Source organism: Mustela putorius, unplaced genomic scaffold, assembly GCF_011764305.1.
Source record: "Mustela putorius furo isolate JIRA1106 unplaced genomic scaffold, ASM1176430v1.1 tig00537227_pilon_pilon_pilon, whole genome shotgun sequence".
Classification (NCBI taxonomy): domain Eukaryota; kingdom Metazoa; phylum Chordata; class Mammalia; order Carnivora; family Mustelidae; genus Mustela; species Mustela putorius.
The window spans coordinates 14,432,357-14,450,308 of record NW_025422368.1 but is presented as its reverse complement, the minus strand read 5'-3'; the positions used below and the strand labels follow the sequence as shown (position 1 = coordinate 14,450,308).

Here is a 17,952-nt window from a genome sequence, read left to right as displayed (position 1 = left end):
AGTAAGAACACTTGCAACTGAGCTTGCTAACACTGTGTGTCCAGCCCCTGTGCTCTTCTATGGATTGTCCCATCGAATTTACCACACTAGGAAAAGTCCCTCCAAGGTGGCTCCAGTTCTATCCTGCAAGCAGACAAGTGCATTCTTTGCTAACACCATGTGCCTTGCCCCCCACCCCCTGTTGTCCTGAAGAAACCCCCTTCAACCAGCCCAGCTTGGCAGGAGTCCATCCAAAAGCAGTTCCACAGTACCCAGTACCACTCCAAAGTGATTCTTGGGAACAGGAGAAGATAACCACACATACAGGTTCCCATTGCAGCCCTAGCAGTAGGCTGGAAGCATACATCTGACCTCACTGTTGACCTCACTCACCAACAAAAACATCACAAGGGGCAGCACAAAGAAGGAACCTGGTAGTTTGGGGTTATTACAACTCAAACAGATTGACTGGGGGCAGACATTTAGCCTGACCGTAGGTCCTGCCCAGTTAAAAAAGCCCCTCAGGTGACAACACAGGCAGAGTGCCTTGCAGTATGGAGCTACCACAGTTAAGACAAACATCTGGTCTAATCCAACTCAAGCCCAAGACATCCCAACTAGTCCCTTAACAGCAGGGGGAGCAAACCCTGGCCACAAGGCAAAAGGGGACATTGTAGATGACTGGACTATACAAATATGGCACAATCAAAAGAGTAAAGTGAACACAGCACACCTAGCAGATACCCCTGAAGCAACAGTTTCTAGTGAACAGGTGACATGGCACTATAGGGCACTATAGAACCTCTTCTTCATGAGGCCACTACTTTCAAGATTAGGAGATATAACTTACTTTCCTAATACATAAAAAAAAAGAAAGAGAGCTAGAGAAAATGAAGACACAGAAGAATATGGCTGAAATGAAAGAGCAGAAAAAAACACAGCAGAAGATCTAAATGAATTGGGGATGAACAATATGCCTGATAAAGAATCCAAAGTAATCATCATAAAGATACTCAAAAGGACGGGCGCCTGGGTGGCTCAGTGGGTTGAGCCACTGCCTTCGGCTCAGGTCAGGATCTCAGGGTCCTGGGATTGAGTCTCACATCGGGCTCTCTGCTCAGCAGGAAGCCTGCTTCCTCCTCTCTCTCTCTCTGCCTGCCTCTCTGCCTACTTGTGATCTCTCTCTGTCAAATAAATAAATAAAATCTTTAAAAAAATAAAAAGATACTCAAAGGACTAGAGAAAAGATTGAAAGACCTCAATGAGATCTTCAACCAAGATGAAGAAAATATAAAAATAAATCGATCAGAGATGAAGAACTCAATCTCTGAAAGTACAAATACATCAAGTGAATCATAACAGATTAGAGGAGACAGAAAAACAGATCAGTAAGCTGGAATACAGAGTAATATAAAGAAACTAAGCTGAGCAGCAAAAAGAAAAAAAGAACATTAAACAATGAAAATAATTTAAAGGAACTCAGTAAACATCATTAAGTATAATAACATGCACTTTATAGGGATTCCAGAATGAGACGAAAGAGAGAAGGGGCAGAAATATTATTTCAAGAAATAATAGCTGAAAGCTTCCCAGATCTGGGGAAGGAAACAGAAATCCAGATGCAGAATACACAGCGTACCTCCAGCAAAATCAACCCAAGGAGGTTCACACCAAGACACATGATCATTTAAACGGTAAAAAGTGAGGTGCCTGGGTGGCTCAGTGGATTAAAGCCTCTGCCTTCGGCTCAGGTCATGATCTCAGGATCCTGGGATGGAGCCCTGCATCAGGCTGTCTGCTCAGCAGGGAGCCATTCCCCCTCTCTCTCTGCCTGACTCTCTGCCTACTTGTGAGCTCTCTCTGTCAAATAAATAAATAAAATCTTTAAAAAAAAAAGTAAAAAGTAGTGGTAAAGATAGAATTTCTATTTATGTATTTATGTATTTATTTATAAAAGATTTTATTTATTTATTTGAGAGAGAGAGTAAGTGAGCAAGCATGAATGGGGGGGGGGCAGAGAGAGAAGCAGACTCCCTGCTAAGCAGGGAGCCCAGTGTGGGGCTTGATCCAAGGATCCTGAGAGCAGGACCTGAGCTGAAGGCAGAGGCTTAAGCCACTGAGCCACCCAGTCTTAAAGACAGAATTTTTAAAGCGGCAAGATAAAAGAGGTGTATATGAAGGAAACCCCAGAAGGCTGTCAGCTGATTTTTCAGCACAATCTTTGAAGGCCATAAAGGAATGACATGATACATTTAAAGTGCTGAAAGAAAAAGGTCTTTAATGAAGAAAAATCAATCCAGCAAAGGTTATTCTCCTTCAGAATAGAAGGAGGGAGGGAGAGTTTCCCAGGTAAACAAAAGTTAAAGAAGTTCATCATCACTAAACGATACTTAAAAGGAACACTAAAGGGGATTCTTTGAGTGGGAAGAAAAGGCCATAAGTAAGAGGAAGACCATTAGGAAAGGACAAAATTTTACGGAAACATAATGAGATTAGTAGATTAATCACTGATAAAACCAGTATGGAGGTTAAGGCACAAAAGCAGCTGAAATCAATTATATGTATAAAAAGCAGTCAAGATGAGTGCCTGGGTGGTTCAGTTGGTTAGGCAAATGCCTTTAGCTTGGGTCATGATCCCAGGGTTCTGGGTTTGAGTCCCACATCGGGCTCCCTCTGCTCTGTGGGGAGCCTGCTTCTCCTTCTCTCTCTGTCTGCCACTCCCCCTGCTTGTGAGCTCTCTCTCTCTCTGTCAAATAAATAAATAAATAAATAAATAAAATCTTTGGGGGGAAAAAAAGCAGTCAAGGGAATCCCAAATAAAAGAATGTAGAATATGACATCATATACATTAAACATGGGGGAGTAAAAATTTAGTGCTTTTAGAAAGGATTCAAAGTTAGATGACAATTAGGTGACTTAATATAGACTCCTATATGCATAGGATGTTATATATAAGCCTAATGGTAGCCACAAATTTAAAAAGCTGTAATAGATATGCAAACAATAAAGAGAAAGGAATCTAGTCATACCACTAAAAAAAAGGTCATCAAAGCACAAGGGAAGAGACCAAGAAAAGAAATGACAGAGAAGAACTACCAAAACAACCATGAAACAATCACAAAATGGCAATAAGTACAACCTATCAATAATTACTTTGACCATAAATGGATGAATTACTCTAATGAAGAGACATGGGGTGACTGAATGGACAAAACAACAAGGCACCTCCATATGCTGCCATGAGAGTCTTGCTTTAGACATAAAGACACATGCAGGTTCAAAGTGAAGGGATGGAACAATATTAATCATGCAAATGGAAGTGAAAAGAAAACAGGGTAGCAATACTTATATCAGACAATATTGACTTTATTGTTTCAAATTTTTAATTAGACAATATAGACTTTAAAACAAAGAGTGTAACAAAGGACAAAGAAGACATTACATAGTGATAAAGGGAATGATCAAATAAGCCAATAAAACAATTGTATAAATTGATGTGCCCAATATGGGAGTATCTAAATATGTAAAATAACTATTAATAAACATAAAGGAAGAAATTGATAGTATATCAAGAAATTGATAGTAACAATAGGGGATATAATACTCCACTTACATCAAAGGGTAGAGCATCCAGACAGAAAATCAAAAGGAAAAAATGGCTTTGAATGACACATTAGATGAGATGGATCAAACAGATACATTCACAACATTCCTCCCCGAAACAGCAGAATATACATTCTTTTCAGATGGACATGGGACATTCCCCAGATTAGGTAACATGTTAGGCTAAAAAATAAGTCTCAACAAACTAAAAAAGATTGAAGTCACACAATGGTTTTTTTCAGACACAATGCTATGAAACGTTATGAAATCAACGAAAAGAAAAAAATCTGGAAAGAACACAAATAGGTGAAGGTTCAATACCATGCTACTAAACAATGAAATGGTCAACCAAGAAGTCAAAGAGGAAATGAAAAGCTACATGGAGACAAATGAAAATGTCTCAAAATCCTTTGGATGTAGCCAGAGTGGTTCTAAGAAGGAAGTTTATAGCAATATGGGCCTACTTCAAGAAGCAAGAGAAATCTCAAATAAACAACCTACATTTACTCTTAAAGGAGCTAGAAAAAGAAGAACAAACAAAATCTAAAACCAGTAGAAAGGATAGGGATAAAACTTTGAGAGAGATTTTTTAAGGATGTATAGGGTTGTTAAGTAAACTTGGGGAAATATTTGAGAATATTGAGAATAGGTAAATTATTACTAGAATATTAAGCTTATGTTAAATGTTCTTTATAATAAATAAGTCAAGCGGAGAAAGACAACTATCATATGATCTCCCTGATATGAGGAAGTAGAGATGCAACATGGGCGCTTAAGGAGGTAAGAGAAGAATAAATGAAACAAGATGGGATTGGGAAGGAGACAAACCATAAGAGACTTGTAATCTCACAAAACAGACTGAGGGTTGCTGGGGTGGGGGTTGGGAGGGGAGGGCGTTACAGACATTGAGAAGGGTATGTGCTAAGGTGAGTGCTGTGAAGTGTGTAAACCTGGCAATTCACAAAACCTGTACCCCTGGGGATAAAAAATATATGTTTATAAAAAATAAAAATTAACAAAACAAAACAAAACAAACAAAAGAGATAAAGTAAATAACACCGTAGTGGATTAAAAACATGTCCTCACATTTTTGACATTTTTCCTTTTAAAAGGTGCAGCCACATTTCCCTCCCCTGGAGTGCATCAGACTTAGCGACTGTTTTCTTATAACTAGTATGTGGTGGAAGGGACAGTTAAGACTTCTGAGTCCAGGTCAAAAAAGACATTGTGGATATGACTTTTCTTCTTCTTCAGTTATTTACTCTGGGGAAGCCAGCCACTGGTTCTGTCATGAGGACACTCAAGAAGGCTGTGGATGGAGTCACATGGGAAGGAACTTAAAGCCTCTTGCCAGAAGCCGGCAGTTGGCAGCCATGTGAGTGAGCCACCTTGGAATTTGAACCTCCAGCCCAGCAAGCCTTCAGATGTCAGTTCCCCTGTCAGCTCTGACTACAACCTCATTAGAGACCTCAAGCCCAAACTCAGCTAGTCTGTTCCTACAGTTTCTGAGCCACAGACACTGTGAAGATAATAAACATTTATTGTGTTCAGTGACTATATTTTGGGCTGATTTGTTATGTTGCAATAAATAGTTCTATACAAATTGAGGTTTATTAAATCAGGAATTGAAGAAGAGAAAAAAAATCAAATTCTAGAATCCAGACAGCAAATTCTAAAAATTTATGATACTAGTTATTTTATTTTTATATCATAATATAATTGCTTCCTCATTTTTTTCTGGGCAAAAATTGGATATGGAAAAACCCAAATCAACTGTTAATGAGAGAGAAATATAATTTTTATTTAAACAGGAAGGTACAGGGGTGCTTGGGTGGCTCACTCTGTTAAGTGCCTGCCTTCAGCTCAGGTCATAATCTTGGGGTCCTGGGATTGACCTTTCGGGGTGCTCCTCTTCCCTTCCCCCCACCTGTGAGCTCTCTCTCTCACAAATGAATAAGGAAAATCTTAAAAAATATTAAAAAGGACAGCACAACTTTATTATAGGTTCTAGATAAAACTAGATTGTATGATCTTTTCTGAGCATCTTCCCACAAATGTTTTGTTAGTTTATGCTATCCTTTTATGGGATTATTGAACTGTTAACTAAAAAGTATTTCAGAAGACAACCATCATAAGATTTTTGACTTATTGTGAAATGAATAGAATTGCTTGCCACTTGCACAATATACCTACTATGAAATATAATTGTTTTCATGCTTTGGATTTATATATGTTCTTACAAATAACAGTAGAGGTTTTGGTAGAAATTTGACTTCACAGTTAGGCTCCTCTTAAACACCTGTTCTAAACTAAGAAAACTGTCTAGCATATGTAGTTGGATACATAAAGGAATATCTGAATATGGACAATTGCCAAAATTTGGTGATTTTCTAAAGGACTTGGGCAATGACCAGATTTCGTTTTGAAATAAAGCACATCGCTTGTTCTTTCTAAAGGGACCTTTTTTTTTTTTTAAGATTTTATTTATTTATTTGACAGACAGAGGTCACAAGTAGGCAGAGAGGCAGGCAGAGAGAGAGAGGAGGAAGCAGGCTCCCCGCTGAGCAGAGAGCCTGATGCGGGGCTCATGACCTGAGCCTAAGGCAGAGGCTTTAACCCTCTGAGCCACCCAGGTGCCCCCCAAAGGGACATTTTATAGGAGAGTGTTTTAAAGAATTTCTTTGATCTTAGATATGGTACGTACCTACATAAGTTGTTATTTGTTGTATTTTTAATAGACTTATGGGGCAAATATACTCTCTTATCCCCCAAAAATATAGATGATTCCTTTAAAGAGGTTTTATGCACATCTTATATTTATTTATTTATTTAATATTTTATTTCTTTCTTTGACACAGAGAGAGAGATAGAGAACACAAGCAGGGGTAGCAGGGGAGAGAGAAGCAAGCTCCCCACTAAACAGGAATCCCAATGAGGGGCTCAATCCCAGGACCCCAGAATCATGACCTGAACCCAAGTCAAATGCTTAAACTGACTGAGCCATCCAGGTGTCACCTGGGACATTTTTAAAAAGTCATTTTAAGAAGACTATGAAATAGGCACAGCTGGTGGGCTCAGTTTGTAAAGCATTCTACTCTTGATTTGGGCTCAGGTCATGATCTCAGGGTCATGAGCTGCCCAATGAGGGGGCTCTGTGCTCAACAGGATTTATGCTTGAGATTTATGTCTTTCCCTCTCCTTCTGCCCTTCTCCACCATGCTCTCTCTTTCTTTAAAACAAAGAAATAAACACCTTTTTAAAAAAGAAGAGTGTGAAATATAAAGATTAACTAGTTGAAATACCTATATTTTAAAAAATGAAGCAGTTGCAATGTTTTAATTCAGTTATTACTGCTTTAGTTAATTTAAATAATGGTGTGATGTATATATATACATATATATACATAAATATATGACTATCTTGTGGAAAAAATATTACAATATTAGACAAGCCAGGTATGAAAGACTAGTAGTCATTTTAAAACAGTAACATGAAGCAGAAGTGAAGCAAACTTTGTTAATAGAACTTAAAGAAGCACAAGCATTTCTTAGGAGAAATGTTGAGAGTTTAGATATCAGGCCAGGCAAAAGGAAAAAAAATAATGAGATATATTCATGTGCAGTTGTTTTAAAGGATGGTACTTAGAGAAAGAGGCCAAATTTACTTGTGCCTAGATGGGGAAGTATGACTGGGTCCCCACAAAAATCAAACAAGGTTTGTAAAGGCAATATTATGTAATGGAGTGGACCGTGGCCTCGCTAGCCACATTGCTAGGGTTTGAACCTCAGCTGTTATTTTTTAAGTCTCTGCACTTTAGTTTCCTGATCTAGAAAACAAGAATAACAAGAATGTGATCTCCTAGGATTTTTGAGACAGTTAATTGAGATATCTATTTATCTATCTATCTCACTCAACATAGTACCTATGAACTATTATTATATTATTATTATTACTATTAATACTACTAATAATAAGATAGGAGCCTAGATCTCAGGTAACAAAGTAGAATGACTACTCTGAAGGAAAATACCCAGATCTAAAACCTGTTGAGAATTGTCCTCTCACAGTGGGACACATGAAAGATTTATTGTTGGATTAAGTCAACTCTTGAGGATTGAAGGAGCTAAATATTGCAAAGAAAGTTCACCCAGGCCAAGAGCACCAGAGAGACCCCATGTTGAGACTGAGGACAAAATGGAATTCGAAAGGAAAAAACATTGAACTTTAATTTTTTTAACTTAAGTTTGCAAAATGAAGGACTTTAATTTCCTTCTGAGAAATTAATAATGGGAGTAGGAGCTTTATTTTCAAAACCAAAGCTGAAGATACTATTCCAGTTTATAACCAGTCTCTGGTGACTACGTGAAGAGTAGTGGTTGAGCATATTTTGAAGTAGGAAATAGAAAAGAAAATACATTTTTGGCCTAGGACATACCATGTCTGCAGAGTTGAGTAATTAATACCTCCTTCTGACCAGTTTCAGAGATCACTGGCTCTCATTGCTGAATCTCCAGTTCATCGGTCGAGGGAAACACAGCACAAAGTCTTTTGTAGATTTTTATCAAATAGTAGAAGCTGAAATGCATGAGAGAAACAGAAAAGTTCTCAATTTCCAATATTTATCCTCTCTTATTCCAACAGGGAAAAGCCTATTTCTTCCATCTGAAGGAGAGTTGGAAGGGAAAAAAACACTTCCAGACTTTGTCTCCAACTTATTTCTTTTTCCTGCCTGTATTTGTTTTTTAGGGATGCTGTAACAAAGTATCTAAACTGAATGGCTTAAAACAACAGAAAGTTGTTCTCCCACAGTTCTGGACACCAGGATTCTGAATCAAGGTGATGGTAGGACCATGCTCTCCTCTGAAGGCTTCAGGGAAGAATCCTTCTTTGCTTCCTTCCAGCTTCTGGTGGCCACCAGCACACCTTGACCTTCCTTCTTGGCTTGTGTCTGCACAGCTCCTATCTCTGCCTCCATCTTACACGACATTCTGCCCTTTGGTGATCATCTCTGCAATTGGTTTCCCTCATCTTATAAGGATCCTAGTCATTGTGTTAAGGCCCAGCCTAATTCAACACATCTTAAACGCATTACATCTGCAAGGACCTTTTTGCTAAATAAGATCACATTCAAGGGAACTGGGGGCTAGGCCTTGGAGGTGTCTTGAGGAGATGCATTTCAACCACATCCCTGCCTAAATTAGGAGATGGTAATTCTGATTACGTAGAACTTGGCATTCGTTGGTGCACATTTATTGGGCAGGTTCTTTTTGCCCTAAGATTAGGACTTGAAGATATACCATGCTCATCTACCTTCTTCATCCAGGCACAAGTGGCTTTACTGCGCTTCTTTTGGCTGAGGGGTATTTATACCCAGTAGGTCTCCCTACCACAGTGAGAGAGAATCACTGTTCTCTGACCCAGTTACGACTTTTCCTACAACTGGGTGAACAATTCAAGCTGGGCATATGCCATAGATTCAGCTGCCTTTAACACAGAGGGAAAAGACTAGGAACTTTCCCTTACCTTCAAATCTGAAAGACACTCTTTAATACAGTTTACCCAAAGCACCAATTTTAGAGATGAAAGCATGCTTGTCTAGTTTAAACACGTTGTACTTCATTCCCCATTTAGGTTGTGATTCTATGTATGTTCCAGTACTCGGTATGTGTAACTCACTGATTTCTCACTGGTTTCTATCTTATTTCTGTAGCATCTCTTCCCTCAAAAGTCTAATATAACAGGATGACCACCCGAAAGTCTATTTCATGGTATATTTGCTCAGCCCTACCTACATGGATTTAAAATTTCTAAAGTAGATGGGAAAAAGTTAAGCTTGTATCCTGAGTGAGCAGAGAGCTCAATTGAGTAAGGAAAACAATATCAAACACATACACATATATAATTAATTAGATATAATGTATATTATGTAGGTCTAATATATTTAATACACACATTACATGTACATTTTTATGTACATATATACATATACATGTATGTATGTTATGTACATATGTTATGTATAATTATATATAGTTATATATGCATGACTTGGTAATATCAGGTAGTGATAAATGTTAGGAAGAACAATAAAGCAGAGAAAGGTTCTAAAAAGTGATCTAGGAAGGACTGGTGGAGAAAGTGACTTTTGAATAGAGAACCGAATATAGTGAATTAGCCAGCCATGGTAAGATCTTGAGGAAGACCATTGCAGACAGAGAGAGTTACAAGTGCAAATGTTTGCAGGTGGGAACATAGATGCCCTATATGAAGGTCTGAGTGATCTGAGGTTATGAACAAGGAGAAGAGTGTTAAAAATGAGACCAGAGGGGTGCCTGGGTGGCTCAGTGGGTTAAAGCCTCTGCCTTCGGTTCAGGTCATGATCCCAGGGTCCTGGGATTCAGCCCCACATCGGGTTCTCTGCTCAGCAGGGAGCCTGCCTCCCTCTCTTTCTCTCTGCCTGCCTCTCTGCTTACTTGTGATCTCTGTCTGTCAAATAAATGAATGAAATATTAAAAAAAAAAAGATGAGACCAGAGAGGGGCCCAGGGCCTGGAGCACATAAGGCCTCTTAAAACCTGACAGAGTCCTTACTCCATTCTAAACGTGGTGGGAAGTTCCTGGCATATTTCGAACAAAGAGGTGACATTCTGTGATTGGAGTTTTGAAGACTCACCCTGGCACAGTGTGAAGAGAGAGTGTGGGGGGGGTGGGGGGGTGGGGATGGGTAAGGGCAGAGTGGGAAACCAAGTAGGTGGTGACTGCACTAGTCCAGATGGAGAGAGATGATGGTGAGAAGTCAGATTCAGAGGATTTTTTTAAATTAAATTTTATTTTATTTTATTTTATTTATTTGGCAGAAAGAGAGTGCACAAGCAGGGGGAGTGGTAAGCAGAGAGAGAGAGAGAAAGAGAACCAGGTTCTCTGCTGAGTAGGGAACCCAATGCGGGGCTCTATCCCAGGATCCTGACATCATGACCTGAGTCAAAGGCAGCTGCTTAACTCACTGAGTCACCCAGGTGCCCCTCAGAGGATGTTTTAAACAGAGAGAAACCACTATCTTGCTGATGATCAGATGTGGTTAACAGACAGAAAGTCTTGGTTGACTCCAAATACTGGACGTACCATTGAGTAGAAATCTCAGCTCATTATGCTCGATTGAATAGTGTTCCCCCTCCACCCTGGCCCCTCGCCTTCATGTCTACGGGGAGCCTCAGAATGTGACCTTCTTTGGACATAGGGTCTTTGTAAATGTAATCAAAATACGATGAGGTTATGCTGGATTAGGATGAGCCCAAGTACTATGACCGGTGCCTTTACAGAAGAGGGAGTCTGTACACAGAGATGCACAAGCAGTGGCAAGAATGCCAGGTGGAGATGGAGGCTGGGGTTGGAGAGATGTAACTGTAAGTAAAGAAAAAGCAAGGATTGCTGGCTACCACCCAAAGTTTGGGAGAGGCAAGGAAACATTCTTCCCTAGGGCCTTCAGAGAATGCGTGTCTGTGACAACACCTTCATTTCTTATTTCTAGCCTCCAGAACTGAGAGAGAATACATTTTGCTCATTTTAAGCCACCCAGTTTGTGGTAATTTGTGAAGGCAGTCTTAGGAAACTAATACAGTAGTTAAGGTGAATATTGGTATTTTGCTTTAATTCACTTTCTTTGAGTGCTTAGAACATATTCCCATAAGTCTGCAGAGTGCTGTTCCTCCTTTTGGTTTTCTTTTCATACTTTTAGCCTTCTTATCGATTGGTGTCTTTGCATTTTCTTATTGATTTGTGAGTTTTTATTTTTTTAATAAGAACTGTTTTATCTCAAGGTTACATTTTCTACAATGCAGTAAAGTACAATAGATATGGTAGTCTCTTGCAAACTTTCAGACATTCTGTTCTATATTTTAAGCATGGAATTTCAAAAGAAAAGACATGGGTATTTCGAAAAGGAATTTTAAAGCAAATTTCTCCAAAACCAGAATTACTTATTTTACCTGCATGTTATTACAATATTGAATGTGTGATTGCAAAGGCATTGCTTTCAGTGGAAGAAAACAAAAACCAACGAACAAAAGGTATTACTGTGGAATATGTATTCTTTCCACACAGTGTTTTTGCAGACAAATCTGATTTTTCATAAAAAAAAAAAAGCCAAGCTTCTCTGGTGTTTCCATTCTAGGTATATACAGAGGAGTCAGAGGAGAATAGGGGCTTCAAAATTATGGGCTTGCATAAGGACTGAATTTAAACTAATAGAATTTTTGGAATAAATTTTGAAGTTAATAAACTACACTTTTTTAAAAAAGATTTTATTTATTTATTTGAGAGAGAGAGTGAGAGAGAGCATGAGAGGGGAGAAGGTCAGAGGGAGAATCAGACTCTCTGCGGAGCTGGGAGCCCGATGCAAAACTCGATCTTGGAACTCCGGGATCATGACCTTAGCTGAAGGCAGTCACTTAACCAACTGAGCCACCCAGGCGCCCTAAACTACACATTTTTAAGCGTGCAGTACATGGTGTAGATGTTGAAGCTATGTAATTTCTTTAAACAGCTGATACACTGTTTTAAGTGTAAAGATTAGGTTTATAGTTTTCTGTGTACCTGTATTAAGGTATAACTGATTCCAAGTCCTTATTCATTTGTTGCATTGAGCTTTTTCTTGAAAAATATTTTATTTATTTGAGAGAGAGAGCAAGCACAAAAGGGGGGAAGGGCAGAGGGAGAAGGAGAAGCAGGCTCCCCACTGAGCAGAGAGCCTGACGTGAGGATTGATCCCAGGACTTTGAGATCATGACATGAACTAAAGGCAGATGCTTAACCAACTGAGAAACCCAGGGGCCTCAAAATTTTTTTTAAAGATTTTATTTATTAGAGAGAGAGAGAGAGAGTAAGTGAGTGGGGAGGAGCAGGGGTAGAGCAAGGGAAAGAAAGGGTCTGAAGCAGGCTCTGCACTGAGTGCATTGAGGCATTGAGGCAGGGATTAGATCCCAGAACCCTGAGGTCATGACCTGAGCAGAAACCAAGAGTCAGACGCTCAACCAACTGAGCCACCCAGGTGCCCTGAGTTAAACTTTTAAAACATCTTTGTAAGTATCCTTGAGTCATTTCTGCATGTATAGACTGTCTTCCCAAATTAAGTAAGTTTCCCCATCAAATATGAAACCCAAAGTCATGGGCCATACTTGCCTACTTCTTTTGTATAGAAAACACTCAGTTTATAGATGGCTTACAACTGGCTTACAATTTATAGTGTTGGAACTGTTTCCTTGTAAAATGAAACCATTAAGAAACTTAGCCAACACATAAAGATAATGCAAAAATGTCACTGAGGGTGCTTTCACTGTCATACCAAAGCACTGTCTAATCAATCAGCCTGCCTAAAGTCATTTAGAGATTGCAATTTTTGTTGGACTCAGTCAATAACTTAGTGTTAATTGGGTCCAGGCTATGCAAAGGTAGATGTTACTTTGATAAAGATTATTAAATTGCGAATTATTTTTCTCTGGTAGAGAAGCAAACAATGTTTTTCTAGTAAGAAAGATAACCCCAAAGGTTATGGTTTTTTTCCCTGAAGGAAATTAATCAGTGTCTTGGTCTGTTTGGGCTACTATAACAGAATATCATAGACTTGGTAGTTTATAAATGACAATTTATTTCTCACAGTTTAATAGCTGAAAGTCTGAGATCAGGGTGAAAGCATAGGTGGGTGAGGGCTCCCCTCCAGGTTACATGGCAGAAGAGATTAAGGATTTTTCTGGAGCCTCTTTCATCAAACACTACTCTTAGGGGTGCTGGAGTGGCTCAGTAGGTTCCATAAATGCCTTTGACTCAGGTCATGATCTCAGGGCCCTCAGATCAGGTCCCACGTCAGGCTTGCTGCTCAGCGGGGAGTCTGCTTCGCTCTCTCTCTCTCCCTCCCTTTGGTCCTCCCTGCTCCTGCCCTTGCTTGTCTCTCTCAAATTAATAAAAAAAACCAGACAAACAACCCTCCCCCCCCAAACACTAATGCTATACACGAGGGATCCTCCTCATGACTTAAGCACCTCCCAAAGGTTCGGATTCCAACATATGAATTTTGGAGGGACACAAACATTCAGATCATAGCAATCAGTATTATAAAATCGAACTTAGCAACATTTTTTCACCATTCTTTTTTCCACTTACTGTATATACTGGTCTCTCCTTCTCTCTTTGAAACCAGCTTCATCATTCTGTCTGTTCCCTGATTAAGAGGCAGCTATTCTTATTAACATGCCTGCCTCACAAATAGGAAACCAAGGTATGATCAGTTAAATAACACACTCCCAGCCATCAAACTAGTAGTCGAGAGGCAGAGATTTCAACTCAGGCAGGTTCAAGTCAGAATTCACCTCTTAATCTCACTCCAGCAGACCAGACCTTCAATTCTGCCTTGCAAATACAGCTCACTCAACCTTCGCTGCCAGGAGGAAAAACTGAGGTCCTGGAAGGCTCTGGCAATTTGCCCTAGGTTAACTAGCTACTTGATAGTAATTGGATTATTTTGCTAGTCCATAATTAAAAAAGAGAAGGAAAAGAGAAAGGCTAAGATCTAGAGAGGGAGTGAGATGTGATAATTGAGAAATACCTCTGAAAAAGGAAATACAAGAAAGAGGAATTTGCTAATGAGGGTGAATTTGCTTATTGAAAAGTTGCCTCAGGTAGAACTGTCTGAACTGTGCATAAATAAAGAGAGAGGAAAAGACTGAATAGGGCTGAAGGGAAAAGCTGAGCGGAAGGAATATTATTGTGAAAGTCTCTTTATGTAAGAGCTCTCTGGGGTGGATGGATATTGTGTGACAATCTTAACCCAGGACAACTGAGTTATTGTCCAAAGAAGTTGTAGAGCAAAGAAAATTCAGAAAGGCATAGTAAATTTTGGAAAACTGGTCTTCAGATCTTTGGATGTGTCTACATAGTCATGATGCTTATAAACAGTCATTCATGTTTCCTCAGCTATATTGCTATATTAAAACACATGTTCTATGAGGCTCGTGTGTATACAATATTTGCACCCGAGTGACTTGAAGGTCTTCTGTAACTATTTTATGTCTACAGGCAAGTACGTAAATGCCAAGCTTTTAAATAATTTGGTGAAGTTTTTGTAGCCATTCAGAAAAAGAGAGCACATTTTCATGAATACTGTTACTGTTGATAGAACTCTAATTTCGTAATAAAAAAGCTACCAATGTAAATTGGGACCTAGAAAAGTGCAGAGATTTCCAACTCAAGAAAAAGTCCCTGGTCTTAACAATTCAGTTTGTTTACACCTACTTTTCGGATGGATAGCTTGTTGAATGTCCTTATTCTCAGGAAAAGCATGCAGAGGTATCTAGGAATGAACTGTCATGGTATTTTTCACGTATTCTCAAAAGAGAAAAGATTGAATAGAGCTGAGGGGAAAAGATAATATCATGAAAATCCCTTTCTGAAAGAGCTCTCTGGCGTGGATGACTATTATGTGACAATCTTAACCCAGCACTCTTCACCCAGAGTGTATGCATGTGTATGAATAGACTAAGAGAAAATATGGCAAAATGTTGAATGTCCCATTATTGGCTCTAGGTGAAGGGCATATAGACACTCATTGTTCTCAAAGTCTTCAACTTTAATGTAAGTTCCAATGTTTTTATACAGATAGAAAAATAAAAAACCAGCATATTGAGTAGAAAATACTTTTGGCTCCATTGAATCATTATGCTGTACACCTGAAACTAATGTAACATTGTGTGTCAACTATAGTCAAATAAAAAAAATTTTTTTTAAAGAAAATAGTTCAGATTCTGGCTTATGCTGTCCAACCAGAATCATAGTCTTCAATGTTATTATTTTTAAGTGAATAATTTTTCTATAATTTGTCTTAATTTTTTAACATTTTCTCATTTTGGCATATTCTTTATAATTTTGATAATCATTTTAAAGTTAACATTATATGTTAAGAATTTTTTATTATCATTTATTATCATTAATGTTCACAGCAATCTTGGAAGGTAAATGCTATTGTCTCCATTTCTCAAATAAGAAAAGAGAGGAACAAACATATTAAGTTTTTTGCCAATGCAACTATAAATGTTGGAGCTTTGATTTGTGCTAGTGCATCAGAATCCAAACTCTGTGCTTTATTAATTTTTTTTATTCATATCGCTTGTTTCTCATGCAAAGAGATTCAGTTTAGATGGGTGAGCCACAGTCCTTTGGAGAAGACCCCTTTATGCTATGAGAATGATATAAAATTTCTGGACAAGAGAGACTCCATTTTGAAGTTTCATTTTCCTTTCTAACTTAAATTCTTGCACTGGGTGAAAAGACCTCTTGAATTGGTTCAGAGATACTAATTGTTTTGCAAGCACTTGCTGGTAAATTCCACAGGACCACTGGGATCCAGACCATAAAACTGTCAGTGGGGACTTTCTGAAGACAGAGTGGTTAATGAAAACATACCAGGGATAGTTTTGTTTTATAACACCAATAAAGTCGTCGATCAAAGTGTAAAAACAGAAGTGGCTCATCATGTTGGTACCAGTTGACAGTTTTTTATTTCCTTTTCCTCCTTTTCTAAGTCAAGCGTTTGTTCCCCTCCTTCCTCTCTCTCTTATAAAACCCCTTGCTTTTCCTCACAGGCAGGAAACATTTCTGATTATTGCCAGAATCTGTGCTCCCCAAATTGCAGTTCTGAGAACCCCTCCCAATAAAGGCCTTTCTTTCTTTTTCAGTTTCACCTCTTCTTCTCAGTTGACAATGTCAATTAAAACCTATCAAAACGGATACTCCTGCAAAAAAAAGCAGAATAAAGTAGTTCTGCTGCTTTTATCTGTATCTCAAAGTTATGCAAACAAAGCTATCAAAATCCAAATGCTTCTCTAAAAACTTAGTGCAGGTTCATTGCTTTATTTAATTGGCTTATCATAAGCAAAGTCAACCTACCAATTGCATGTTTGATAGTATTATTTCATAACTTACTGGCATTTGGCTGTTCCTTCAAGTTCCTGAAATTTTCTACTTTGAAACATTATATTCTTATCATTAAGTGACACTTCTTCCCATAAGGCCAAACATCAGCCATTCACTCAACAAATATTTTTTAAGCACTTCATAAGTTCTTAGCATACCAGGTATGCATTTTACTGACAATCCTATTGTAATCTTAACTACATTTTGCTTCTGTTAAAAATAGTAACATTTCACATTTTTTTCTCATTATCTTAAATTTTTCTGGCATTAGCAAAACTCTTAAAGGACACTTGTTTAGTGGACAACTTTTAATATAACCGTCTAATTATAAACTATAAACTAAATAAATAGGAATGTTTATGTGCACAATTAAAAAAAAATCACACTAAAAGTTCTTGATAAAGCCCCCAGAATATTTCAAAATAAGGGATCTTGTTGTCTTTGGGAAGATTTCAATGTGAGAGGAATGATGAGATGAGTCCTTGAAATCACCTCCAACATGTGTGCTTTGGTGACTAATGGTGAGTATAGAGATCATTGCTTACTTTTTAGGTTCTTAGAGAAAAAGGGTATTTGCTTGAAATCTTGCAATAAAGCCTGGGTACAAGACTATTTTTAAAGTAAAGAAGCTTGTCTATAATGAATAATTTCCCCACGTTCTACTTAATGAAATGAAATGCTGCCAAGATTCTCTTTAACAATAGCCCCAGGGATTGGTGAGCTCATTTCCCTGTAGATTTTTATCTCTTTAGACATACAGACTCAATAACTAAATATACTTCAATTTATGTTTGCATATCTTTATGTAGTTTTCCCCTTTAGGGCTTGAATTGACAAATTCTGCTTTAGAAGTAATGAATCATCCTTCTTTTTTTCCCTCTGTAGAGATGGACAAGTTTTCCTTTCTTCCCTTTTAGGTTCTTCTAGATAGTCTATGAATAAATTGATTTAAGGCAGATTAACAGAGAAAAACAAACAGAGTTTTAATAACATGTATATATTCTGGTATATAGGGAGATACCCAGGAAAACTGAATAATTCCTTAAAATGGACAAAGACACCACCTTAAATACCATCTTCAGCTAAAGACAAGGAAGATGCTGGGGTTGGGAAGCCAGTTATGGGAAGTTACCAGGAAAACACAGTGAACAAGAGTAAGATTGACATACAGATTTAAGTTGTTCCTTTGTCATTGACAAATTTGAGATTGTGTCATTCCCCTCTTCCTGGTACAGCGTCTACAAATGGAGATTTCCTTTATAAATATAAGTGTCTCTGATAAGAATGTAACTTCTACTCAGATTTCAGAGCCTCTGTCTGCAGTTTCATAAAATTAATTGGCTCATAACCAACTATAAATCCAAGGCACCTACATACTGACCAATTAACAGCATAGAGACCAAACCCTGCC

At 38.2% G+C, this 17,952-nt stretch overlaps 1 long non-coding RNA gene across 3 annotated transcripts in view; it reads right to left on the bottom strand.

Moving 5' to 3' along the window:
• Positions 1-17,952, bottom strand: part of LOC123389980 — an 82,919-nt gene that overhangs the window by 42,780 nt on the left and 22,187 nt on the right. For all 3 annotated transcript variants that reach the window (XR_006604659.1, XR_006604661.1, XR_006604660.1), the window contains exon 2: positions 8,018-8,157. This is a non-coding gene — a long non-coding RNA (uncharacterized LOC123389980). The remainder of the gene's footprint in view (positions 1-8,017; positions 8,158-17,952) is intronic.